The sequence below is a fragment of the Zonotrichia leucophrys genome, chromosome 3 (assembly GCF_028769735.1).
Source record: "Zonotrichia leucophrys gambelii isolate GWCS_2022_RI chromosome 3, RI_Zleu_2.0, whole genome shotgun sequence".
Classification (NCBI taxonomy): Eukaryota; Metazoa; Chordata; class Aves; order Passeriformes; family Passerellidae; genus Zonotrichia; species Zonotrichia leucophrys.
Genome location: NC_088172.1, coordinates 7,668,716 through 7,677,696, shown reverse-complemented (window position 1 = coordinate 7,677,696; position 8,981 = coordinate 7,668,716). Strand labels below are relative to the sequence as shown.

General features: G+C 36.0%; 1 long non-coding RNA gene across 2 annotated transcripts; it reads left to right on the top strand.

Moving 5' to 3' along the window:
- The first annotated feature begins 1,124 nt into the window (after positions 1-1,124).
- On the top strand, positions 1,125-5,557 carry LOC135446319 (uncharacterized). Of its 2 annotated transcripts, none has more exons than XR_010439735.1 (4): positions 1,125-1,236; positions 1,729-1,789; positions 3,404-3,505; positions 4,111-5,557. It is a non-coding gene; the product is annotated as an uncharacterized LOC135446319 (long non-coding RNA). The 2 variants fall into 2 exon arrangements; XR_010439734.1 differs by lacking the exon at positions 1,125-1,236 and adding an exon at positions 2,275-2,394 and having other exon boundaries at positions 1,309-1,789.
- Positions 5,558-8,981: the final 3,424 nt, after the last annotated feature.

Here is an 8,981-nt window from a genome sequence, read left to right as displayed (position 1 = left end):
TCTCATTCTGGAGCATCCAGTCTGAAATATTCATCTGAAATGTCAAAGCTGCTTTGGTTTAAAAGACCTGGCAAAAAAGTACAAACAAGTGCAGTTCCATTTCTCACACTTGCTGTTGTTACTAGTGCTATCTGCAGCCAACTGCGAGATGGGAAGAGGAAGAAGAAAGAAGAAAAAGCTGTTTTATCTTTGTCACTTTGTTCTGCCCATGTTCATTTGATTGTTATGGCATCATTTTTTCAGTGGCTGCCAAAGACTTGTAACCGAAAAGAATCAATTTGGTCATTCAAATGAGTAATTTTGGAAGTAGTCAGCAAAAAAAATCCAGTTATAGTTTGACATCTGCTCAATTCCTGCTGTCAGTGCAGTGGCACAAGAAAGGTCTCAATGATAAACTAAACTAAAAAAAAATGCTGATTCTTACAGAACCATCCCAAAACCACTAAGATCTGAAGGACTGAGAGAAACTGGGAATTGCATGTTCTCAGACTGTATAGGTTTGAGCATAAGAAAAACCTGCCCAAACCAGCAAAAAAACCACCTCCCAATAAAACTCCTAACAACCCCAAAACCCCCCAAAAAATGCCAAAACCCCCAAACAAATCCAACAAACAACAACAAAACAGATAAACAAACAAGCAAAACCTCAAAAAACCCAATCAAAGCCAGAGAATTTCAGTGCTGCAAAACAAGTTGGTTTTGTTTCTCATATTTCTATAATCTAGGGCCTCAAATGAAGTGATCATTTTTACCTCCTGGTCATCAGCTTCTGGATGCAACTCAAGAACAGCCAGACATGATAGGTCAAATGGAATGAAGCTTGACCTATTGCTGGGATTTCATGATGGTACTTAACTAAAACATCTCTCTGCTTCTCCCTTCTGTTTACTCTCCTCATGTTGGGTGCCTGTCAGGACTGGGTAATACAGGACATAGACTCTCAAGACATTTACAGAAGGCTGATGGTAATCTTTATTAAGAGACCCCATTCTGTTTGCTACAGGTGGACTTGATTGGTCCTTTAATTAAAATACCATCACCACTGGCTAATTAAGAAACCATCCTTTGGTAAATAAATCTCCATAACACACTCCACATGTTCCCAAACACCAGGTGCAGCAGGTGAAGATTAGAATTGTTTCTCATTGTTTTCTCTGATCTTCTCACAGCCTTTCCCAGAACGATGCCTGGGAAAGTTGTCTGTTTCTCTCTGTGGCCAGAGAGCTGCTGCCGCAGGTGTCTTTTCTTTTTGTCAATTATCTCTATCTTCACAGCCTTTCCCTTTAAATTGAATAGATAACACTCATAACCAAAAATGATAAGCTGTGTTTTCCATCACATGAATTCTCAGTGTTTGACTCTCCTGACTCTGTTGTTAACTCCAAAGAATTGGCACTGAACACAATCTCATTACAGGTTCTGGTGAACTAAGGAATCAAGATCACTGCTCTGGTTGTACCAGATATTTTCACTGTAGGCATCCAACAACTAAACTTGTACACAAAAATTCTTAGTGTTTCTCTGAGTCACTACATTTCAAGAATTTCTCATCTGATGTTGTAGCCTTCATGCTTAGTTCTTAAAATATTACTTGGTTGCAAGCAATAGACAAATAGCACCATTCTGCACCCCCTGCACTCCCTTCTTCACCAGCAGGAAGAAAGAAACATTTCTTTCTGTCTTCAGAGTTAGATCTAGAGACATGTTATGAACATTTTTTGTCTACAGTTGTGTTTATCTAAGGTGATTTCAATGATAAGAGCTTCTGTTCAGTGGGAAACAGTTCCAGGTGAGCTACATTTCCTTCATCACATCTTTACTAATGCTATAAAGCAGCAGGGATCCATACTTAATTTCTGCAGCTGTTTAGGGTTTCTTTTTTAGTTTTATAAAATATAGAAAATTTCTAGTATGATCTGCTTGCAAATTCCCAAAGAATTGTTTCTTCGGGGCCCATAAAGCATATATTTAAGCGTATTTCAGCCAGAAAATTTATTTTATGTGGTTTTTATTCTTTGAAAATTCTCACTGTAGGCTCAGAGTTCTTTTTATTTTTTACCTTATATTTTTCTTTTAAAAATGTAAATATATTCACATTTTAGTCTTGTGTCTTGAATTCTGTTTAGTTAGACATTTTTATTCAACTTTTTTTATAACAATTCCTTCTTTTCTGTGGCAAAAACATTCATAAATACAGTTATTGAAAAAAAAATCCTGGAAAATTAAATTCCAGACCACTGATTTATATTTTTATATAATTGTTCTTTTACACAGATTCCAGAAAATAAATCAAGAAGGAAAATAAAAAGCCCCTAACAGCAGCAACAACAAAAACCCATCAAAACCTAGAAAGCTGACAGTCTAGAAACCATTGTACTGATTACCACAACTTGAGTATGTCCATAAGTTTCTTGAGACAGTCATGCTGGTCAAAAAGATGCCAGGAACCGCATTAGCATATTAAAAACTCAGATAATCACCTGCTTATGACTGGGACATTGATAATTTTGCTGCTACAGAAATAGTCTGGTAATCAGCAGTCTGCTGCCATGTGGTGTCCAAAGCATCCTGTGCTTTGCAGTACAGATCCTGTAACTTTCAATTATTTTGATCCTTGAATTATTTTGATTCTTGAACAACTGTAGTAACTTATCAGAGATTTCCATGATTTTTGAAGGAGTTTTCATGCAGACTTCAGAACTCTCTGTTTTAAAAGATGGTAAATTTTCTGTTGACGTGTCCTTGTATTGGTCCATTTATGTCTTCTTTGTATAGAACAAGATGTTATAAGGCAGAGCAGCATTTCCTGAACTTTGGCAGCTCTGATTTCATAGAAGACTTATGATGACTTTGTACAACTAGACATGTAGTATTGAAAATATTGATTTTTGAATTTTAATTTATTTTCCCCCTCTCTTTAGTGGCTTCAAGACCCAACGAACTCAGAATTGTTGCCTCCTATGATTGTTATAGAAAGCCCTGTCAGGGTGGCATATTTCATTCATCATTGTCAGAGTCAGTCTTCCTAGCAGAAAACAGAAAATGCTTTAACTGCTTCTTGTTGTTGCTTGAAGGCCATTAGAAAAAAAAGAAACCAAAATAAAATACAATATTGCTAGAACTATTGTCCTTATTTAGAAAGTCACAAGACATCATGTATCCCCATATTAGGACTTGTACAGAGTAGATTTAAATTTATTCTGAATTAAATCACTTTGTGGTTTTCCCTTTAAGTTTTCCACTGTTTCTATTTCTAATGAAATCAACCACGCTTCACACAATGTCATCTCAAAAACTCAGAGCTGCTTACAGCTTCATTATATAAGGTTTTGGAACTTTTAAGCTTTTTTTTGTGCAGCTGCATTTGAACTGGCATCTAACCCTTCTGAAACATCATTTGAAGCCAGGTGGGATCTCCAAGAGCACCTCTGGGACAGCTCAAAACGCCTCAATTTACAGAACTGACTTTGTGCACTTATGAAAGGAGGTTGCTACACATTTATTTGTAAGTTTCTACCACTTCACTGGGTATTTTGATTCCTGTTATAATCAGTGAAAATGTACTCAATGCACTCAGGGAATTCAAAATCCCAATTAAAGAGATATCCAAGACTTGATTAACCCAATTCCTCTGTGACATGACTATAACAATGGTGCCTTCCGTAACTAAGGGTATCTGAATTGATTTTTTGATATACAGCTGAATACTGTCCTTAATTAATAAAAAAGCAAAATGCAATTGTGTGGCACTGGAAGTTCCATTTCTGGGGGTTGGAACACCATGTGCTGCTTGTGCAGGCACTACAGAAGCTAAGAGAAATCTCTAACTCTTATCATAGTATTTTCTCTGGGGTGTAAAACAGTAAATATTTGGTGTTCAGCTTATGCTGAAAAGGGATAATAGCCTAAAAATACTAACATTTTACTGCAGCTCCCTTGTATATAGTGCAAGACCAAAAGAAGGTGCCCATACGTCTGGTTGCACAGAAAGCACAGGACAAAAGCACATGGGAATGCATTAAAATGATATAACTCTAATCACAGTTTCTTCTGACAGGCTCATTTCTTTCCTGCATGTAATCAGCATCTGACTTGCTGTGTTTTTGTCAGGTGTCTCAGCCCTTCCAGAGCTGCAGCAGCCCCAGCAATGTCCATGAACACCTGCCACTTTCACACTCTGGAGAGAAAGTACCGAGGATGCTGCGAGGCCTTGAATGGGAAGAGTGATTTTGTAACTCCAGGCCAAACAGCTGTGTTACCCCAGCACTGCCATTTAGTCAGCATTTATCTTATTTTCTTACATGAAAGCAATGCTTAGGATCTAAATAGAATTCTTCATCTCCAAAGAGTTAAACAAACCTTGGTAATTAATCCATACAGAATCCTGCAAAGATGCTCTCTTTTCAAATGCAAAGACTCTATAGGTCTGCTTAAACCAAAGTATAAAGCAAACATAAGTGGAGATCTCTGTTGAGCTCTGAAGACTGGATCACTGACAACAGCAACAGTTTTATCTCTCTTCTATTATACATCTTTTCCAAGGTTTAAAAATAAGACCTTTTTTTTGAATGTTATTTTAAGAAATATTTAGGCTAAAAGATATAAGGATATAAGGTAAAATTATAAAAGTTAATAAAAGATGAAATTAGTAACATTTTTTCTTTAAATCACCTTGTAACATAATATACTCACGTGTTTTTTCTTTGAAGGCAAAGTTTTAGGGATTTTAAAAATATCTAATAATAAATTTTCTCAAATATGCTTGCTGCTTCCACAAATCACTAATTTAAATAACTTAGTAGAAAGCTCATTGTGGTGCGTGGCCTGCTGCACTACTCTCCCTAAGTTAAGGTACATCTTAAAGCATCATGAATCTTATGCAATGACACAAGATGAACCTTTATTCTGAATTTTGAAGAATCTGCTTGACAAGGCAGCTGTCTAACAGCTGTAGGAAAGAAAAAAATACAGATGAAGGCTGTACCCTGCCTTCTGCCTCTCCCAGCAATTTACTACTCTGGTAAGCATTTTGTGCTTAAACACAATTTCCTAAAAGCTGTTTGAGAGGTTTTCTGAGCCTTCAGAAGTTTTTGTGGTTTTGTTAGGGAAAGGTGGAGTCACTTATTTGGGTTGGTATTCACCTGCTTGTGCAGACAAACCCCTCTTCTGTGTCTACAGGAGGTGGAACTCTGTGTGGTGCTGAAAACTGTCTTTTGAAGAATTAATATTAAGATTTAACATGCACAAATTTCTCATGATACTTACTTTCCACAGAAAATCATAGCAAAGCACCAAGATTAGATTTTCTGATTATTTATATCAGATGGTGTCTGCAGTGGCTGAGGTACTGTTTGAGAAACAAATGGCTCAGGACATATGGCATTAAGTGACTTTTGGCAAACCTATAGAGCAAGGCATATGGCATATGATAACCTTGAAGGAAGAAATGTCTCCTTGTATCTTGTTAAATCATATGATAAATTGATCTCTGAAGCTATTTCTTGACAGAAACTTGAAAAACAACATTCTTTAGATAGTATAAGTTGGAGGGGTTTTGTGCTTATTTTACTACCCAAATGTGACTGCTAATTATGTCTAATTGGCAAATAAAGAAACTACTTTTTGTGTGGGTGAACTGGTTATATGGACATGAAAAAGAACAGCATCTTGTCAGCTATTTCCTTGTTTTATATAATCCCATCAGATGAGGGTACCAGAGCATTTTACACACCTTAAGTAAATCTCACAGAAATGTTACAAAAAAAGTTTGTTAAAAGTTTGAACAAGAATCTTTTGGTTTTAGGTAAGTGGCCTCAGTATCAAAATAATGAATAAATTAATTTAAGCAAGAAAATGCTATCTTTTCTCCTAGACTTTTGTTTAAATATTATGCTGAGATAATTTTCTGGCACGTAAAGAAAATTATGTTCAAATTGTGCATAAGATACAGGTAATTCCTATGTATAAGTTACTGAACTGAAATAATTTCATGTCACATTATCATTAAACAGCATTACAATTTTAAAAAAGAGAGCTAGGAGTATTCACACCACAAAGATTTTCTGCTACACAGTCTTGCTGTATTTAGTTATTAGTTATCAAAGTTGTAAATAAATCTCTTTTTCTAATCAATTTTTTTCACTCAGAAAGACAGATTTTCCAAGGCAAAGACATTACTTTGATGTGCAGTGATAAAACAAAAGGGTGTTTAATGACAGTTTCAAGCCACACATAGAAAGGCTGTTAATTTTATGATGGAATATCCAGTTCTCATTACCAACAGAACTTGAATAAAAATTGAACCCTATTTTCCCTACAAGAAAAATAAATTAGGGATATAGATTTGACTTTCTCAAGTTTAAAGATGTTTTTTTGTAGGATCAGGATGAACATGAAGCACCTTGAAGCATATAAACCTAAAAGTATCCAGAAATCATGTTGTGTTATTTCCTTAATCTGCATCAGAATAATTTCATGGTCTGTCTAAGATTGGCACTGGAACTGGTTTTGTAGTCTAGAGTGACTATTTGCAGGGCCAGAATAGCCAGTTTGGAGGTAAGCATATTTCTACATCAGTTTTGTGCTCAAAAACTTTCCTGATGGAAGTCTTTGTGCAATTACAGCTGAGAGGATTTTTTTAGAAGAGGTTGGACTCAGTTCAGCATACTGAATAGCACTTCCAAATATCAGGGCTGTGCCTACCAAGAGATGCAGCCAACTGGAATACACCAATGCCTACAGAGTTAACTGCAGCCCACAGAAAGCTGGTTATAGGAAAACTGACAGCACCTGAACTGATAAATATTTTGGAAATTTCAGTTGCCTTCACAGTGAATTTGTTCCTTACAATCAAGTCCATCTAAAATTAGTTAATTTACTGGTTTTGGCTGGAGCATTTTCTTCATAGTGGTTGGTATGAGGCTGTGATTTGGGTCTGTGCAGGAAGCAGTGTGGATAATGCAGTGATGTTTTAGTTATTAGTGAGCAGTGTTCATACAGGGTCAAGGCCTTTCCTACTCCTCACCCCATCCCACCCGTGAGAAGGCTGGGAGTGCACAAGGAGCTGGGAGGGGACACAGTCAGGACAACTAATCCCAACAGACCAGAGGGATATCCCAAACCATATGGCAATAAAACTAGAGGAAAGGTTGGAGAGGAAGCCACTGCCTGGGGACTGGCTTTGCATTGGTTGGCTGGCAGTGAACAATTGTCTTAATTTCATCACTTCTCTCTCTTGGGTTTTGATTCTCTGTCTTTGTTATCTTCCTTTTCATGACTTAATATTTTTTTCTTAAGATATTTCATTTCAATTATTATACTCTTCTTATCTCAACTCATGAGTTTTCTCATTTTTACCCTTCAAATTCTCTTCCCCATCTCACAGAGGGGTGGGAGAGTTAGCAAGCAGCTGTGTGGAGCTTAGTTGCCAGCTGGAGCTAAATCATAACTGTCATATAATCTAACCATTCATTTAAACTTTTCTTTCACTCAGTATATAAAAGGGAAAACCTACAGGCTTTTTTTTTTTTTTTGTAAGATAGATACCACAGTCAAACTTTTAAAACCCACTTGAAAATTTGGACTAGACACTAAACCTGTAGATGGAAAAAACTATGTCAAATGAATCTCATAAAGTATCATCTATTCATCATCAAAGAAAAATTTTCTATAGCTTCAAAAGCGGAATCTGCCTTTGACCTTGAGGGCTAATAGAACATATCTGATTCCATGTCCACAGAGCCAAAAAGAACTATGTGTGTACCTTTAATAGGCTCTGGAACTGGGGACTGGGGCTGTGATGTGGGCCCTGTAAGCTGCTGTAAAAATGCAGAACACCCTCAGACTCTACGGAAGCTAATGAGGGGCAGGGGTCAGCCTCACCTTTCTGGTCAGAAGAAGATGAAAGCAGCATTTCTGCTCAAAGACCTTCCTAGCTAATTATGCTGTACATTTCCATGGACAAAGTATTGACCTCCCTACATCACTAGGAATTGTGTCTTCAATTTTAATAGAAACCAAATTACACTGTAAGCATCTAACTGACCACATTAATGCACATATAACCTGGGAAATAATAGGAATAAATCATTAGGTAAGTTTGATCCTATTTAGACTATTTAAAGACAAGTTCAGGTTGTAGAACATGTATAGGTATTCCTGCAATGAATATGTAATAAATGGATTTAATAAAATTAAAATTAAACAATCATAAATTCAAATTTATTTTCATTAGATTAATATAATTTTCAATTATTCATTAAATGTAATTAAAAAAATAAACTATACTCTTCAAACTCCAATTGTATCTTCTTACACCGATGATTTTATAATTACAAAGGAAAATGATTCTAACAGAAAGGAAATTGTTTGCAAAAAGGTGTTAAAATTAATTTTTGTTAGGATAGCACACCAAATACATTTTAATAAAGCAGTCAGGCTGGGATTGGACACAAGATCTGTAACAGGCACATTTAAAGACTAGCTCCCATCTTCCAAAAATAAACCACTTGTGTAGATTTTAATTATGAACTGACATCATTAAAAAGAAATGACCTTACACAATCTTGATTCAGAACATGCATACTTTATATGAAATTTCATATTACAGCTAATGCATTGCAAATAATTACCTTATTCAACTGCTTAAACAGACTTTTCTATACTTCATAAGGAAAAATAAACATCATCATGTAGACCCAGGCTTTTATAGAAGGAATTCTGCCTCCTCTTCTCAATTCTTCCATCAGTCTCTTGCCTGTTTAATGGAAATTGCTTGCGGATCTTATGTGGACATGATATTTATATAAATAGAATTTGTAAATTAAACTGATTCACTTTTTCATTTCTGTTGCAAATCTACCTACCCTCTCATATCCTTCACTGATCACACTTTAGTTCATGTATTGATGATCCTGACTGTTGGTTGCACCTGAAAACCCTGCACCACCAATAGCTGGGTGCACACAGAGCACACAGAAAGA